This window comes from Podarcis muralis, chromosome 13 (assembly GCF_964188315.1).
Source record: "Podarcis muralis chromosome 13, rPodMur119.hap1.1, whole genome shotgun sequence".
NCBI classification, from domain to species: domain Eukaryota; kingdom Metazoa; phylum Chordata; class Lepidosauria; order Squamata; family Lacertidae; genus Podarcis; species Podarcis muralis.
Window position 1 is genome coordinate 4,684,465 of NC_135667.1, and position 18,809 is coordinate 4,703,273.

Genomic DNA, 18,809 nt, shown 5'->3' on the forward strand with positions numbered 1-18,809 from the left:
CCAGCCCTGAAAATCTTTCGGGGAAATCGCATCTGCAAGGCACAATCCTTCTGCTTCTCCTCTCCTGTCTCTGCCACCTTTGCCAAATCCTCAGTTCATCTCGATCTCTGCTGGCTCCCCGGAAACCTGTTTATTGAGCATTCATCCTGATTTGTCTGAAGGGAGATTAGATGATGCTGCCCTAGACTTCCCAGCACCTCTCCCGGCCATTTCCCTTATCACAAAACGTCTCCTCTTTCCGGGAAGCGGATTTGTCACAGCACCAGACCTCCCAATCTTCTATATATTTTGGAAAGTGGTTTCGCCATCCGTCAATCTGTTCCTCTGTGGGTTCAGAGGCCTCTCCAGAGATTGCCACCAAACTTGGGGGCTCCTGAAGTTCGGGGGTGGGGGGGCAGTGGTCTTCGTCAATGTTTGGGTATTGGGCACCATGTCTTTGGTGTGACTTTATCCAATTTTTGGCATGATGAGTTCTAACTCACAATTCGCACTATATGTTTAAAAATCCCAATATTTTTTGGCTTCTGAAAATTCCCACGCAGTTGGTTGACAATAACTGCACACCCTGAATTTGTGACTGGATCATAGCTGTCAATGTTTTCCTTTTTTTTAAGGGAAATTCCCTTATTCTGAATAGGATTCCTCGCAAGAAAAGGGAAAAGTTGACAGCTATGGACTGGATCCCACCACAACACAGTGATGTTGCAAGGCCCTTTCAGTTTTCATCTCAGCTCCTGCCTCCGTAGCCCATCGATTATGTTCAATCTGGACTTGGCAATGGGGTCTCCTGCTGCCCCCTTGGTAGCCAGAATTCTGCGGGGTGAACCCCACACTTGTAGGACTGGCTTCTGATGAAGGGATGGGGGGGTAGATTAGGTTCAGTTTGCATTTGACTGGGGGAACCTACAAAATTCACACTTCCTGAAGCGATTCGCACTTCCCAAAATGCCGCCTCCGAAAAATTCTCCGAATATTGCAACTCAGTTCTCCAGCTGAGCAATGGGTACAAAAATTCACACACCAGGGTGGAAGTGTGCAAATAAGCACACCCGCTCGTCAGAGCGACGTACCAAATCGAGGGGAAACGGCTTGCCAAAAAGTATTCACAAGTCAAAGCTGCGTCCGGAAATGTGTTGAATAGGGGAAAGTCTCGCTAAAACAACGCTGGTGAACTTTCACGAGGATAATTTTAACGGAGAGTTGCGAGTTGCTGACGAACTGGGAAGAACTGGATTTAAAAGATCAGGAAAGGGAGAGAGAACTTGATAGATCCTCTCCTGACTCTACAACACTTTTATCCTTCCCGATAGCCTCCAAGCTCTCAGAGGCAGGTCTTAGTCGTCGTCCCCAGGAGCTTGCGGGAATTTTCAGCCGATTCGAAGTGCCCACATTTTCCCTCCCTGAAAAAGAGAAAGAAGCGGTGACAGATTGCAGAAGGCGGTTTCACTTGGGGTGGAGGAGTTTTAGTCGTCCCTCCCGTGCTGTTGGAAACCTGTGTGCTCAGCAAACCTCGGGAACAATGGACCCCGTCTATCAACTATCTGGCAGTGGCGTGGTCAGGACCGGAGGAGCGGATAGGCAGGGGGGGTTCCTAGAAACCAACTTTTATTAAAAGAAGGGGAAATATATAGGGTTTTAATTTAAAACCGACATCAATCACTCACCAGGGAAGGAGATCAGCAAATGTCTTCCCATTCCCACAGCTCCGTCCTTGGAAAGGAGGAATAGTGGAACAGCTGTAGCGGTGGAGAATGGCAGGACAGGGTGTGCAGAAATGACACCATGATTTCTTTTCCCCCTCACCCCCATCCAAGGCCCTCTCCCCTCCATGAAAGGGGGAGCACGAGAGAGGCCTGGGTTTTGTCTTGCTTGAATTGAGGGCGAGGGACCCTGCTGAGGTGGAACTGAGGGAAAGGGGTGGAGGCGAGCTGGGCTCCTTTGCGTAGAAAAAGACAACACACACACACACACACACACACACACACACAAGCTGCTTCCTATCACTCCCATTTCCTAAGAACGTCAGGAAAGAAGAAAATACGGCCAGCAGGCCAATGGCTCCATCTAGTCCAGCATTCTGTTCTCACAGTGGCCAGAGGGTAACCCGCAAGCAGGATTCGAATGCAAGACCCCTCTTCCCTCCTGCGTTGTTCAGCAACTGGCACTCAGAAGCATTTACTGCCCCCAACTGTTGCTGTTCGAAAGCACCCGTTGCTCTGTCCCAACCTAGCAGTTTGAAAGCACACCCAAAAGTGCAAGTAGATAAATAGGTACCACTCCAGCGGGAAGGGAAACGGCATTTCCGTGCACTGCTCCGGTCTGGGGTTCCATTGCGCCAGAAGCGGCTTAGTCATGCTGGACACATGACTTGGAAAAACTGTCTGCGGACAAATGCCAGCTCCCTTGGCCAGTAAAGCAAGATGAACGCCACAACCCCAGAGTCGTTCGTGACTGGACTTAATTGTCAGGGGTCCTTTTACCCTTTTTACATTTTTTGGAGTGTCCCTCTGCCAGAGCTGCTTCAGTTTAGATTCCTGCATTGGACTGGATGACCGTCAGGGTCGCTCCCAACTCTACCATTCCACAATTCTCTGGTACCCCACAGTATGCTTTAACCCCCCCCCCCAAATGGAGGCCTCTAGCTTGACTGAACATTCCCATCGCTGGTTGCCAGTACAAAGCGGCTGGATCACTTAATGAGGAGTGCGAGGGTGTGATATTTCCGTGTGAACCCTGCCTGCCTCTTTTTGGCCCCAGGAATTGCACCTGTGCGTGCGTTTATTCTGTGCCTGAGAGCAAGAGCGCATGTCCCCCTCTCTCCCTCTGCGCATGAAATTCTATGCGCCGGCGGAGAGCCGTGTGCTCCTCGCGCCCCTGGCGACTGCGTGTCTTCCTTTCTCCATGGGCCCAGGTCTCTCTTTCGCACCCCTCCTGCCACCCCTTCCCATCTGTCCGTCCCATTTGCAGGGCCACCTCTCCTCCGTGCGCCTGACAGATGTGCCACCTTCCAGGGTGTGCGCGCATGGTGGCAGGTGAGGTGGAGGCTGGCTGGTGTGTGTGTGTGTGTGTGTGTGTGTGTGGATTTGACACCCACCGAGGTGCCAGCTTCCGTGCTCCTGACTGTGCGATTTCACAGCTCTGCTTCCTGACGCGGGTGCCCTATATCTGGGCCTCTGCCCTCTCTGGAGAGAAGGGGGGTGGGATCAGAGCTACCTGGGAGAGGCGCATGAGTTGGCTCCCCTGCTGGGGCTGGAGGGGGCTGGCAGTGGGGCGGGAGAGGAGAGTTCTTCTGATGAACTTTATTAATCCCCAGACACCTTCCAGCCTGGTTTTGGAGAGGAAGGAATACATATCAATAGTCCCTAATTAAGACAAAAGGAGTGGGAAGAACCTTTGATTGCATTTCCATTTAAAGCAACGCTAATGACATTTCCCTTTTATGTATAAACTCTGATCTCACCTCGTTTGCATGGAATGCTCCCTGCCATCTCCTCCCCACCCAAATCCTCGCTCCCCCCCCCCGACGCCCCACAAGGCCCTCTCCCTCTGCCTCAATGCGCTTTTCCAGCCGGCAAGGTGGTGATGTGGCAACATGACAGCATCTCCGAGGATGAGCAGCGTGGCAAAGTATGCGGCCCCCGATTGGCGCACTGGCCCTCCGGACCCCCGAGCCCACTCTCAGAAGACTTCTCAGACGCAGCAGCCAGAAAGCCCACCATCTTGTGCTCTCGATGATTCAAACACATTGATTCACATGCTGCCTGCACAATTTAAAAATAACTCTCTATGTTTTTGGGGTTTTTTTGAGTGTGCGCACTGATGGAGGGGGGAAGGGGCTATAGCTCAGAGGGAAGGGAGTCTGCTTTTGCATGCGGGTTCGATCCCTGATGGAATATCAGGTCGGGAGAGGAGCCCCTCTGAAATCCTGGCGACCCATTGCTGCGGTTAAGGAGATGTTGGTAATGTTCTTCCCAGCACAGTGCAATGGCTTCTGTATCTTTTAGAAGTGTGGTATCGTCCGCTGAGCGTAGGGGGCATATGCCATGATTTATTGGCCCATAGATGGTCTTTGTGGCTTTGAAGAAACTCTGTGCATCATGAGCGTCAGCTAAGTGCTGGATTTCTTGAGGGGGTTTTTAATCCACTAGGCATTTTTTTGTTCTCTGGTTCTTCTTTGAACCTCAGCCTTAGCGTTGGCATAGGTTTTTTTTCCTTAGTGGCACAGTTTCTATCTCTTTGCCAGATCTGAAAGACCTTCCTTTTCTTGTCAATCATACGTTCAATCTCACTGTCATTCTCATCAAACCAGTCCTGGTGTTTCTTGGTTTGGTATCCAATAGTTTGTTCACAGGCTGCAATAATGGATGTTTGTAACTTGGTCCAGTGTTCCTCGATGTTATCAGGGAATTCTGAGATGGGCCTTAAGAGACGTTTGGAAGCAACCCCGCTTAATGGGATCTTGAAGGGCTTGAGTGTTCATTTTGCGCCTTGGTTTCCTTCATTGAAGCCTGCGTTGAGGTATAATCTTGATAGCCACTGTGGAACATATTAGTCAGTGATCTGTCCAGCAGTCGTCGGCACTCTTCATAGCTCTGCTAAGGAGCACATCACAGCGATCTTTAGCATGGACAATAACCATAGCTGTCAACTTTTCCCTTTTCTTGCGAGGAATCCTATTCGGAATAAGGGAATTTCCCTTAAAAAAAGGGGAAACGTTGGCAACTATGACAATAACATAGCCTAAGAGGTGCCTCCATGAAGTTTTAAATTTATTTTTCTGTCGAAAGAGTGTGCTGGTAATAACAAGGTTCTCGTTGTTGACAATACTTATTAGCAAGACGTTCCAGTGGCCCAACTCCATAAACGGCACCTTCTTATCTTCTGTTTTTGTTGGTTCCAGACATTTGGGAGGCAAAGTTACTTTTCTGAAGCGCAGTACTCCAAGTGAGGAAGAAACAGAGAGGCGGCTAATGCTTTGATTTTATAAGAAAAGGAGTTGGCGCAGCCTTTTCACCTCAGCTCTCCTGAGAAAACCTCATCTTGCTCTTGTTCCAGACCCTTCCAGTGTCCCTATTTTCCAGGGACATCCATCCCGGTTTCTGATTTGATCCAGGAATGTCCTGCTTTTCCTTAGGATGCCCCTATTTTCATTGGAGAAACGTTGGAGGATATGGAGTTATCTGACACCCCGAGATGTTTGAAGGCAATCCTGTATAGGGAAGTTTTTAAAATGTTGAATGTTTTATTATGTTTTTATGTATGTTGGAAGCCACCCAGAGTGGGTGGGGCAACCCAGTTAAGATATGTGGGGTATAAATAGTAGAATTATCATTATTGAGCTGTTGTTGTTTAGTTGTTTAGTCGTGTCTGACTCTTCATGACCCCCTGGACCAGATCATGCCAGGCACTCCTGTCTTCCACTGCCTCCCGCAGTTTGGTCAGACTCATGTTAGTAGCTTGCAGAACACTGTCCAACCATCTCATCCTCTGTCGCCCCCTTCTCCTTCAGGGTCTTTTCCAGGGAGTCTTCTCTTCTCATGAGGTGGCCAAAGTCTTGGAGCCTCAGCTTCAGGATCTGTCCTTCCAGTGAGCACTCAGGGCTGATTTCCTTAAGAATGGAGAGGTTGGATCTTCTTGCAGTCCATGGGACTCTCAAGAGTCTCCTCCAGCACCAGAATTCAAAAGCATCAATTCTTCGACGATCAGCCTTCTTTGTGGTCCAGCTCTCACTTCCATACATCACTACTGGGAAAACCACAGCTTTAACTATACGGAGTTATTATGGAGCAGAACGTCCCTATTCTCATCGGAGAAATGTTGGAGGTTATGCTGTTCTTTATTTCTTCCTGCAACACCTGCGTTCCTGGCTTGCGAGGAAGTCTCTCCTCCCAGCTCCAGGCTCCGTCTCCCAACTTCCGTTCAGGTCAGGCCATTGGTTCCAGGCCCAACAAATATAAGATCTCAGCCTGCCCAAGCCCAAACTGCAACTGGAAGCAAAAGCAAACAAAAACCAAAACCACACCCACCCAAAACAGTGGGATTTTTTGAGGCAAAGTGGTTTGCATCCTACTGGTCCTTCTTTGGGGAAATTCAGGGACATCTTTTCCCAAATTCAGACCTCTTTTGTTTCTGTCTCCACGTGAGCTTCTCACACAAAGGGCTTTGCTTTGGGTACATTTCCTGTACAAAATGGAGGACTTAGGATGAGTCGTGGTGGTGAATTCTAAGGTCTCAAGCGCAGTACAGTGGTACCTCAGGTTACATACGCTTCAGGTTACATACGCTTCAGGTTACAGACTCCGCTAACCCAGAAATAGTGCTTCAGGTTAAGAACTTTGCTTCAGGATGAGAACAGAAATCGGCAGCAGCAAGAGGCCCCATTAGCTAAAGTGGTGCTTCTGGTTAAGAACAGTTTCAGGTTAAGAACGGACCTCTAGAATGAATTAAATACTTAACCTGAGGTACCACTGTATAAATATTCATAAATGCACACATATCTAAATATACAAGACATGTGTCTGAAATAGTATGGAAGAGTAATCCTGAAGCCATTTTGATTTCTCCCAATGACCTCAGATATTCCTCTGCAGTAAAGGAGGCAAATGGGGAAAGCCTTCCCTTTGTCTTTTCGCTTGCCAATCCTGTCTTAAGGGCGCATTTGTGTAGGAATAGGGTGAGCCTATGACTTGGACTCAGGAACTAAAGTATTAACTGTCACAAAAGAATGGCCAGGCTGCCCAGGTAAAGCAATCAGGGACCATTATCAGGTATCCTGGCAGACAGGATTTCTGCTGTAGATCGCCTTTTTCTGTGATGTATGCAATGATGTTTTGGGGGGTGGTCTTGGGCTACAGGGCGGGCAATTTCAAGAGTCTATAGAAGGGCTTGTTCTGGGTTCTCTCCTCCCTCCCTGCGTATGGTGAGTTGGGACCCTGTTGCAACTGTTTAATAAAGATCAGGATTATATACTCTGGCTGGCCTCTGTTATTTTCTCCTACCAATAGGGAACCCGCTTAAGGACTCTATATGGGCTCTTAAAGGTAAGGTAAAGCGACCCCTGACCATTAGGTCCAGTCGTGGCCGACTCTGGGGTTGCGGCGCTCATCTCGATTTATTGGCCGAGGGAGCCGGCGTACAGCTTCCGGGTCATGACTAAGCCGCTTCTGGCGAACCAGAGCAGTGCATGGAAACGCCGTTTACCTTCCCGCCGGAGTGGTACCTATTTATCTACTTGCACTTTGATGTGCTTTCAAACTGCTAGGTTGGCAGGAGCAGGGACCGAGCAATGGGAGCTCACCCCGTCGCGGGGATTCGAACCGCCGACCTTCTGATTGGCAAGTCCTAGGCCCTGTGGTTTAACCCACAGCGCCACCCGCGTCCCTTTTATATGGGCTCTTGGATACTCCATAAAGGAAAGGGAGCAGTTTTTCTCATAACAGTGGCTGTTGCTGCCCCATGTTCCTGGGACTGGCAATGGAGAGGCGGCTTTTCTCCTTGGACGCCATTAGCAGGTCCCTCCCAGAATCCTACTGAATTTCCCAGCACCCTCTGTTCCAAACCTCTTCCCCATCGACCCTACAAGAGGAGAGGGCAGGTGCAATTCTGCGTCCCGGATTTGAGCTCCTTCGCCAGGTCGCTCTGGAGCGCAGCAGCCCTCCCCTTGGGCATTTGACGGTGCCAGACTGGTCCTGGGTCTGACAGGCCAACGCGCGCGCACACACACCCCGATCCCTCCTCACATTTGGCCAGCGGGCTCCTGTGGGCACCCGGCCACATTCCAGCCGCCGACACCTTGGTGTTGGCCAGGCGGGGAGGCTGTGTGGTTTGGGGAGCCTCTGGCACACGGGCAGAAAGGACGGAGCCGGAACGGAGCGGCCCCCACGGAGAAGTCAAATATTGACGGATTGAAAAGTTCAAGCCTTACAAGCGGGGAGAATCAGTCATCCCTCCTGGAGGTCGGAGCGTGAAAGGAAGTTCTGGTGGGAACCTGTCTGAGAGCCGGGGGAAGCGAAAGGCCGCCTGGACATAAAGCAGCCAGGACAAAAGAAATGAGATGGGCCGATGAGCCAAGAAAAGGATTTATTCCACCCCCCCCAAAAAAAATAGAAAAAGAAGTATATATATCTGTGTGTCTCCCCTGCTCTGCGAATTGATTCAGCATCAGAAAGGTGCGCCAAATCTCAAAGGCTCACGTAAAGGTCATCGCTCCCCTTGGTCTCTGGCTGCTGGCCTTTGTTCATTATCCAACCCCCCCCCTCCCAAAATTAGCCCCCCCGGACCACTGGTGTTAAATTTACGGCATGCAATGCCTTAAAAGAAAACATTATGAAAATGATCTACAGGTGGTACATGACTCCTGCTAAGTTAGCAAAGATCTATCATTTGCCCAATAACAAGTGTTGGAAGTGCAGTGAAACGGAGGGAACCTTCTATCACCTTTGGTGGACCTGCCCGAAGATTAAGGCTTTCTGGGAAATGATCTATAATGAAATAAAAAATAATGAAATAAAATGAAATATAATGAAATAAAAAAAAGTTCTGAAGAGAACGTTTGTTAAAAAACCAGAGGCCTTTCTCTTGGGTATGGTGGGCCAAATGGTGCCAAAGAAGGATAGGACATTTTTTATGTACGCCACCACAGCAGCAAGAATTCTTTTAGCAAAGTATTGGAAGACGCAAGATTTACCCACGTTGGAAGAATGGCAGACGAAGGTGATCGACTATATGGGACTGGCAGAGATGACTGGCAGAATTCGAGACCGGGGGAAAGAGGCGGTGGATGAAGATGGGAACAAATTTAAAGTTTATCTTAAAAACTGTTCTAATTTGGAAAACTAGGGGCTCAGAGTTATAAGAGATAAAGAACTACAGTTGTATTAATAACTAACTGAAGTTAAATACATGAAATATATTTAAGTTATGATCAGAGGATTGCTGAAAAATCTTGAAACAAGAATGCAGAAAAGGGGTGGTATGGGGAAGTCATGTTTTTGTTTGTTTATGTCTATGTTTTTGTTTTGTTTATTCTTTATTTATGGAAAACTAATAAAAATTTATTATAAAAAAAAAAAAAATTAGCCCCCCCCCAAAAGCTGCAGGTTTACATTTTCCGTAGAGTTAGATGTCAGCTGGAGGTCGTTCCCAGTGCCTCCCGCCGCACCCTACAAAAACGGACAGCCATTTGTGCGACCCGCGAAGGAAGGTGGCGACACCATAAAAATTCAGAACGGTTATGGATTAATTGTGTGTTTATTCAAAATGCAATTAGTTTGATTAATTCAACCAAACGGAGGGACTTGATCCAGTGATGCCAGCTTTTCAAAGTCACTTTGACCGCCCACTCCTTGCCTCTTAGTGTCCCCCCCCCCCCGGGAACCCCATTGTCCTTCCAGGGGCTGGTACCACGGTGCCCTTGGAGAGACAATGAGTGAAACTCCCTATCCCCATTTCTTCTTGTTCCACGTGGCAAACTACTGAGATACTTCTGAAAGGGAATAAATTTGCCCTCCTGCAGTTTCCCTAAGGGTGCTGAGGGCTGTTCAGAGACCCCTATTGCCTTCCTCAAGCTACAATTCCCAGAGCGGTTTAATAATCAAGCCGTATCGGGAATTATAGCTCTGGAAACAGGACGCCTCCGCGCAGCTCTCAACACCTGGAGCAAACTACACCTCCCAGAATCCTTTGGGGGGTGAGGAAGCCATGACAGTTTGAAGTTGGCGTCATGGCACTTTGAAAGCGCCTGGTGTGATTTGACCATCACCCGCTCTGTTCTAAGACAAGCATGCTGGGGGTTAGTGTGTGTTTTCAGTTTGAGGGCCATTTTCCCTTCGGGACAATATTCCAGGGGCCACATGCCAGTGGTGGGCGGGGCCAGAGGCAAAAGTGGGCGGAGCAACGAAGGCAAGTTTTACCTTAGTCCCATAGGCTGGTTCTCACATGACGCTCTGTCCTCCATCCAGGAAGAGGCGTTGAGAAAGGGTTCGAGGACCCGTTCCGGTGAAGCGAAAACATGAAGCAGAGCTAGTGGAGAGTCCCTCCCAGGGGCCTGATTGAGGAGGTCTGAAGGGCCGCATTTAACTCCAGGCCTGAGGACTTCTGGACTAAACAGATCTGAACTACAATTCATTCCCTCCTTTAACAAAACCTGGCCTCTCTGAGCAAACCTAAGCAGGATCTTACCTGACTGGGAGGGAGAGAAAGAGGAGGAGAGACCTTTGGACCCTGCTCCTTAGGGACTCCCCGCCACTTGAGGGACTGAACCTTCTGCATGCCAAACAGCCGCACTGCTGTTGAGCTGTGCCCCCCTAGGCTGCATAGGGCTTTAAAGGTCAAAACCAGCACCTTCAACCTGACCCTGTACTCCACCGGGAGCCAGTGCAGTTGATAAACTCCCCAGTGCTGTCTCTCCAGATGTCTTCCTGCAGGCCTAGCTCCCCGCCACCCAGATGTGTCTCCCCGTGCCGGAAAGTCACCCCAGCGCCCCCCTGGCTTCCACATCTGGACCCCCCACATCCTTCCATTCCTCTTTAGTTGTTCTCACTTCTTTGCATCCTCCAACCTCTCTGTGCACTCCCCTTCCTTCCTTCCTTCCTTCCTTCCTTCCTTCCTTCCTTCCTTCCTTCCTTCCTTCTCTCACTCCTCACACCTCCTTCTGTGCTCCCATCTCCCTCTTCTCACCCCTTCCGCCTCTTCCTCCTCCTCCTCCCCACACCCCACCCTGGTCTCACCCCCCCTCTCATTTATTTCCCCCACACACACCAGTGGCGTAGCGTGGGGGTGCAGGGGGGGGGCCGGCCGCACCGGGCGCAACATCTGGAGGGGGCGCGCTCGCACTCGCAGCTCTCTGCCCCCTGCTAAAATCCACGGGTTAGGGGGCGCAAATTACTTGCCTTGCCCCGGGTGCTGACAACCCACGCTACGCCACTGCCACACACACACACACACACTCCAAACATACACACACTTCCTTCTGCTCTATATTTAGCTCCCCATGGAAACACAAAGTTAATTTGATTTAATTTTTTGCACCGATTGAGGAATCGGCATTTGCAAAGAGATTAAAAGGTGAGATAGCGCTTCTGGGTTTGCGGGTGGGCGGGTGGAACGGAGCCTTAGGACCTCCTTTCCTTTCTGAAGCAAGATCCCCCCCCCCTTTCTTCCACCATAGTAACACTTGTTCCGAGTTTGTGCTGATCTCTGGGATTCCTTCCCCCATCCTCCTAAATTCATAATTGGTTGGTGGGTGGGTTGTTGTTGTTTAGTCATTTAGTCGTGTCCGACTCTTCGTGACCCCCTGGACCAGAGCACGCCAGGCCCTCCTGTCTTCCACTGCCTCCCGCAGTTTGGTCAAACTCATGCTGGTCGCTTCGAGAACACTGTCCCACCATCTCGTCCTCTGTCGTCCCCTTCTCCTTGTGCCCTCCATCTTTCCCAACATCAGGGTCTTTTCCAGGGAGTCTTCTCTTCTCATGAGGTGGCCAAAGTCTTGGAGCCTCAGCTTCAGGATCTGTCCTTCCAGTGAGCACTCAGGGCTGATTTCCTTCAGAATGGAGAGGTTTGATCTTCTTGCAGTCCATGGGACTCTCAAGAGTCTCCTCCAGCACCAGAATTCAAAAGCATCCATTCTTTGGCGATCCGCCTTCTTTATGGTCCAGCTCTCACTTCCATACATCACTACTGGGAAAACCATAGCTTTAACTATACGGACCTTTGTTGGCAAGGTGATGTCTTGTGGGGCGGGGCGGGGGAACAAATGCTATGTATTTAAAAACGAAATAACGAAAACCTATTCCGCCTTTTGTCGTTGTTCCAAAGATGTGGCTCAATCCAGTCATCCACACCCTGACACATTAAATCTGGCAACAGGAGAGCATTCGTAAGACGTTTTGTAAGCATCTTTCAGAAATGGCAGAGGTCCAGAGGTTCAGGTTTGCCTCAAAAGCTGCTGCCTGCATCCACCAGAGGGCGCCTTTCTGAGCATGGAACCCAGTAAACAATGACATGATCTTTGGACCAGAATCATAGAATTATTAAGTTGGAAGGGACCTCAAGGGTCATCTAGTCCAACCCCCCTAATGCAGCAATCTCAACTATTATTATTATTATTATTATTATTATTATTATTATTATTATTATTATTATTATTATAGCATCCCTGGCAGATTCAACTTCTGGTTCAAGACCTCCAAGGAAGGAGAGTGCACCATCTCCCACTGTCAAAGAGATCTTACTGCCACAAAGTTATTCTGGTTGGACTAAATGGGCCATTGGCCTGTTCCAACAGATTCATTTTATGTTCTTCTTTTCCTGTCTCCTTAGGAATTCTCCCCCCAAAGCCCACGGACACACTAGTCTGCGCCCCTTGCCCATTCGCAGCTAGCTGCGCCAAGACATTCAAAACTTCACACATGAACTCACAGGCTCACACACACACACACACACACACACACAACACACACACACACACCCCGGACTGCTACAAACATTCACACTTTCAGCAATTCTGCTTCGAAATAAAAAGGTCCAGCAACGTCACCAGGACCAGCTAGGGTGGGCATAAGAACCTAAGTAAAGTACTACCTTGGTTCTCAAACTTAATCCGTTCCGGAAGTCTGTTCCAAAACCAAGGCGTGCTTTGCCATAGAGAGTAATGCAAAGCGGATTAATCCGTTCCAGACTTTTAAAAACAACCACTAAAACAGGCTCTATGGTTACCAGATTTTTTTCAATGAAACCGGGGGCACTTTTCTTGTTTTTTTGAAGCTGAGTAGCAACAGGGAGTCAGTAGTGAGGGCGGTGAGGCAAAATACCCTGGGCCCAAGCACACACACACATTGTATAAAGGTGCAAAGCCCTTCTTTCGCACCCTGTGAAACATAAATGCGCACAGTTTTTAAAAATCTGGGCAATGGCGTGCCACACGCCCGTGACTCCTGATCCTTCCCCAATCTCCTGCCCCCTTTCCATTTTGTTTTGACAGATCGGGGGAGGCTCAGGGGTTGCGGGCGGGCGTTGCCCAGGAGGGGCACAAGGCGCACGGTTTCTGTCAGGCAAGGTGCAAAGCCCTTCTTTCTCAGCTTGTGAGGGCTAGCCACCCTCAACTTCTGAGCCTCCCTCAATCAGTCAAAACAAAGGGGTCAGGGGGCAGGAGATCTGTACCGCCAGACGTCCCCGGTTCCCCTTTGGCAATGGCACAAGACACATCATCTGGGGACTTCCGGCGAGGAAACATGGCGGGCGCCACGGCAGCAAGCAGCTCCTGAAGCCAGCCACAGCCAACTGCGCTACCAGGATGCTGAGGCTGCCGCTGCCATGTTTCCTGGGAACAGATTTGCAAATCCGGGGACTGTCCCCGGGAACCGGGGACGTCTGGTAACCCTAGTTTAACATGAATTTTACCTCTCTAACGAGACCATGGATCCATAAAATGAAAGCAATAAACAATGTACAGCAGTCACACAATCAATCAATCAATCAGTAGCTGAACTGGGTTCCACACAGTCACACAAAAAAGAGCCGCAAGAACAAAAACACAAAATAAATAGCAAAAACAGACAGACCTCAGTGTAACACTCCAAATGGAGCACGTTCAGCTACTGAAAAAAAATTAACAAACCGGAACACTTACTTCCGGGTTTGCAGTGTTTGGGTTCCAAGTTGTTTGAGTACCAAGGCGTTTGAGAACCAAGGGACCAATGTAGAGCCTGCCAGTTCAGGACCATGGCATCCTGTTGAACAGCTCTGACCCTCAGAAATTTCTTCCTAATGTTGAGTCTGTTGAACTGACAGACAATATGGATTTGATTGACATTTGGCGGACAAGGAACCCCCTAGGTAGAGAGGGAACTTTCTTTTCTGAGGCCCACTCATCATGGACGAGAATCGACCAAATCTGGACAACTAGAGGGCTGGCACCGAAGACTATAAGAGTGGAAATCTGCCCAAAGACTTGCTCCGACCATAACGCCCTGAAAATGGAATTGAGACTTACTTCAGCCGGATCCTTCAGATGGAAAATGAATGACACCCTCTTTAGAGATCAAGAGATTGTAAAGAAGGCCCAAAAAACATTAAAGGACTATTTTGAAATCAACCTGAACACTTCAGTGGAAAAAAGAACAATCTGGGACGCTAGTAAAGCTGTAATGAGGGGGTTTCTGATACAACAAAACACAATTAAGAAAAAACTCTGGAATGGGAAAAAGGATAAAATATTAGAGAAGATAAGAGATGGAGAGAAAAGATTGAGATCTAAACCAAAATCCAAAGAGATCTTGCGAGAAATCAAATTCTATCAGGCACAATATTTGAAATTGATAAACCAAGAAGTGGAATGGAAAATCAAACAAATGAGACAAAGATCCTTTGAGTCAGCAAATAAATGTGGAAAACTGCTGGCATGGCAGTTGAAAAAAAGACAGAAATTTAACTACGTTACCAATCTAGAGGTGGAAGGGAAAAATATCCAGAAACCAGGTGAAATTAGAAAGTGTTTCCAGAAATACTTCAAAAAGTTGTATACACAAGGGCCTGAGGAAGTGTCTGAGATGGAACGATTTTTGAAACTCAACGGCTTACCAGAACTATCTCAGGAGAAGAGATCAATCTTGAACTGTAAAATAACACAACAGGAAATTGAGGATGCCATTCAGAATATGCAGTTGGGCAAATCTCCAGGCCCAGATGGGCTCACCTCCAAGTATTATAAGATACTAAAAGACTACTTGACTCTTCCATTAATGGAGGTTTGCAATCAGATTATGGGGGGAGGAAGGGCACCGGAAACGTGGAAAGAAGCTTTCATCACATTGATACCCAAAGTGGAAACTGAAAAGAATCAACTTAGGAACTACCGTCCCATCTCACTCCTAAATGTGGATTACAAAATATTTGCAGATATTTTGGCAAGTAGATTGAAAAAGGTTTTAAATGAAGTAATTCATAAGGACCAAGCAGGCTTTCTTCCTGGTAGGCATTTGTTTGACAATACTAGGAATATTATCGATATTCTGGAACTTTTACAAACAAATATTAACACTAAAGCAGTGTTAATTTTTATTGATGCTGAGAAGGCCTTTGACAACATTTCTTGGAAATTTATGAAGAAAAACTTGGAAGGAATGGGAGTGGGACGGGGGTTTGAAAATGGCATAGAAGCAATTTATTCAGAACAAAAAGCTAAGTTGATAGTGAACAATGTGGTGACAGAGGAGTTCCATATTGAAAAGGGAACACGCCAGGGGTGCCCCCTATCCCCACTATTATTTATATCAGTCCTGGAGGTTTTGCTGAACATGATTAGGAGGGACCGGCAAATACAGGGGATTATGGTTGGAGTGAAACAATATAAATTGAAAGCATTTGCAGATGACTTAGTAATAACACTACAGGAGCCAGAATCTAGTACAAAAAGAGTTCTGGAATTGATACAAGAATTTGGTCGGGTGGCAGGATTTAAGTTGAACAAACAAAAAACTAAAGTTTTGGGGAAAAACTTGACGCCTTTAGAAATAGAGGGGTTTCAGAAGGAAACAGAGTTAACTGTGGTTAAGAAAGTGAAATACCTGGGGGTAAACTTGACGCCTAAAAATTTGAATTTGTTTAAGGACAATTATGAGAAATGCTGGTCAGAAGTTAAGAAAGATTTGGAAACTTGGTCGAGACTGAAGCTTTCCTTGCTGGGCCGAATTGCTGCTGTTAAGATGAATGTTTTGCCAAAAATGTTGTTCTTATTTCAAACCTTGCAGGTCGTGGACAGAGTGGAATGTTTTGGAAAGTGGCAGAGGGATATATCAAAGTTTGTCTGGCAGGGCAAAAAGCCCCGAATAAAGTTTAAAATACTAACTGATGCAAAAGAAAGAGGGGGGTTTGCCCTGCCGGACTTAAGGTTATACTACGAGGCGGCAGCCTTCTGCTGGTTGAAAGATTGGATTTTATTAGAGAATACAGATGTCCTAGACCTGGAAGGTTTTAACAATTCGTTAGGATGGCATGCGTATCTGTGGTACGGCAAGGCAAAAACACATGGAATGTTCAAAAACCATATTGTCAGGAAAGCAATCTTTATGGTCTGGATGAAATACAAAGACTTACTTGAAAGTAAGACTCCGAGGTGGTTATCACCAGTGGAGGCCAAGGCGCGGAAAAAAACCAATATGGAGGCCGGTTGGCCGAAATATTGGGAACTAATAGAAAAAATTGGTGACAATTGGAGGTTGCGGGGCTTTGAAAACTTAAAAGATAAGGTGCAAGACTGGTTTCACTATGCCCAAATTAACGAGGTTGTTAAGTTAGACAAAAAAATAGGATTCCAGGTGGAAAAATCGAAACTTGAGACAGAGCTGTTAGAACCAAAGACCAAGGTATTATCGAGAATGTATAACTTGCTGCTTAAATGGAATACACAGGATGAGACAGTTAAATCAGCCATGATAAAGTGGGCTCAAGACATTGGTTATAATATCATGTTTGAAGACTGGGAAAGGTTATGGACCACCGGTATGAAATTTACGGCATGTAATGCCTTGAAAGAAAACATTATGAAAATGATATACAGGTGGTACATGACCCCAGTCAAGCTTGCTAAGATATACCATTTGTCTGATAACAAATGTTGGAAGTGCAAGGAAGCTGAAGGAACATTTTTTCACCTTTGGTGGACTTGCCCAAGAGTGAAGGCCTTCTGGGAAATGATCTATAACGAGTTAAAAAAGGTGTTTAAGTACACCTTCCCTAAAAAACCGGAGGCCTTCCTCTTGGGTATTGTCGGCCAAAGGGTGTTAAAGAAGGATAGAACGTTTTTTATGTATGCCACCACGGCAGCAAGAATTCTGATCGCCAAATATTGGAAGACTCAAGATTTGCCCACACTGGAAGAGTGGCAAACGCAACTGATTGACTACATGGAGTTGGCCGAAATGACTGCCAGAATCCGAGACCTGGGAGAAGAAGCAATGGAGGAGGACTGGAAAAAATTTAAGAACTACCTGCAAAAATTTTATAAGCTATATGAACTATAAAATGATGCATAATTTGAAATGCTAGCCCCAGCAATGAGTGTGTAACATTTATGAAATTGAATAATATTATTGAAAGAATCAAAGTTTAAATGTTAAAAATGATAATATGTTTTGTTTTCAGAGTAAATGGGCAATAAGGGATTTAAACTTAAACTGCAATTGAAAGTACAAAAGAAACACATGAAACAAGGTTATAATTTGCTGATAAATTTATTGTTAAGAATGCATTGTGCGGGAGATGCGGGGAAGTTCGATAGAAAGTTGAAAGAAGTTGTTGAAGGGTTATGATTCTTTTTATCTTCTGTTTGCCTTTTTTTTTTTTCCTTCTTTTTTCTGTCTATGTCTGAAAAAACACAATAAAAACTATTTAAAAAAATAATAATAATGTTGAGTCTGTTGCAGGAATTTATGTATAGGTTGGGGGTGTTGCCCCTCCAGCAGATATCATGCACATGCAGCCCACTACCAAAACCAGCACAATCGCTTTTGTGACTTTTGTGATTTGTCCCCACAAAACACCCCATCACAGTTTCTTCCTATCTATTCAAAGGGCCTTTGCTGCACGATACCAAATGTAAGAATTCACTGATAAATGTTATCTATGTACTGGCTCACTGGGAAAACTTCAGAAATTCATATAGACATGTGAGCTCAGCTCCTCAGCAGCCCCTCTGCCTGAGTGATAATCCCTGGCATCCTGATACCTGAGTGCCAGACAGGTAGCCATTCCAGAAATAACAAACCCAGATGAAGACAAAAGGGTGTGATTAACTTGGCTGGGAAACAGGGAAATGTAAATATATTTTTTGTTCCACTTGATGGGTGTTTGGTGGAGGGCAAGGGGAACCATGGGGCAGGGTCCAGGATGCTCAGATTACTGCCACCAGACCTCCCCTTTCATGATGTAACCGTGATGTAGTTTTGGGGGGTGTAACATGGGGGTTAGCAGCTAATAAAAGTTTGGGGGCTCTTTTGTTTGGGGCTTCCATCTTGTTCCACCTGGTGGCAGGTGGGAGTCCTGTCGCGACAGTCTTCAATCAAGACCAAGCCTACTGGCTGCTGTTTTGCTCTGGTATTCCTGGCTGGTGTTCTTGTTTTTCGTCCAAGGGAGCCCTCAAATTTCTTTGTTAACAAGTCAGAGTCTCCTTTCTTGTCATTTGAACCCATCGGTTTGGGTCCTGCCCTCCTGAGCAGCAGAAAACGAACTTGCACCATCTTGCACATGGTGGGAGATACATTAAGATGGCTCCCCCATCTCCTCTTTTCCGGGCGAAACAGACCTGGGTACCACAACTGTTCCTCACTGGGCTTGGTTTCCAGACCCTTTCCCCCTCATTTCAACTGGGCTTGCGCAGGAGAACCTCGCTGGGATCCTGCTGTGTGCAGCTCATCTTTTTCCATCTCCATCCGCGCTGGCCTCACCGACGCCCGGCCTCAGCCAAAATAGTCAACATCTGGGTCCCCAGGCCGGCACCCAAAACGGAGCAGCCTTTTCTGTTAGCCACGCGTTAATATAATTGATTACCGCGAGACGGGCCTTATTTGCGGGGGCCATTTAGTTAATTACGCCTGGATGGGGGAAGCGCGCTCGCTAATTGCTGCTCTTGGACGGTGGCGCCAAACGGATACAGGTGCAGCTTTGCCATAGAAGCCTTTGGAACGGCTGGTTTGCGCCGGCGGCTGAGAGAGTTGGGAGCCACAGAACGAAGCCCTGCTTCTACTTCGCCTGCCCCCCCCCCCGCCCGTTACGAATCAGGAGACCCTCATCTCCAGGGAAAATCTAGGGAATAA

General features: G+C 47.4%; 1 long non-coding RNA gene across 1 annotated transcript; it reads right to left on the reverse strand.

Moving 5' to 3' along the window:
• Nucleotides 1-1,168: 1,168 nt before the first annotated feature.
• Nucleotides 1,169-1,773, reverse strand: LOC114582398 (uncharacterized). The gene is made up of 2 exons (XR_003703448.2): nucleotides 1,665-1,773; nucleotides 1,169-1,400 (listed from the first exon to the last, which is right to left on the reverse strand). It is a non-coding gene; the product is annotated as an uncharacterized LOC114582398 (long non-coding RNA).
• Nucleotides 1,774-18,809: the final 17,036 nt, after the last annotated feature.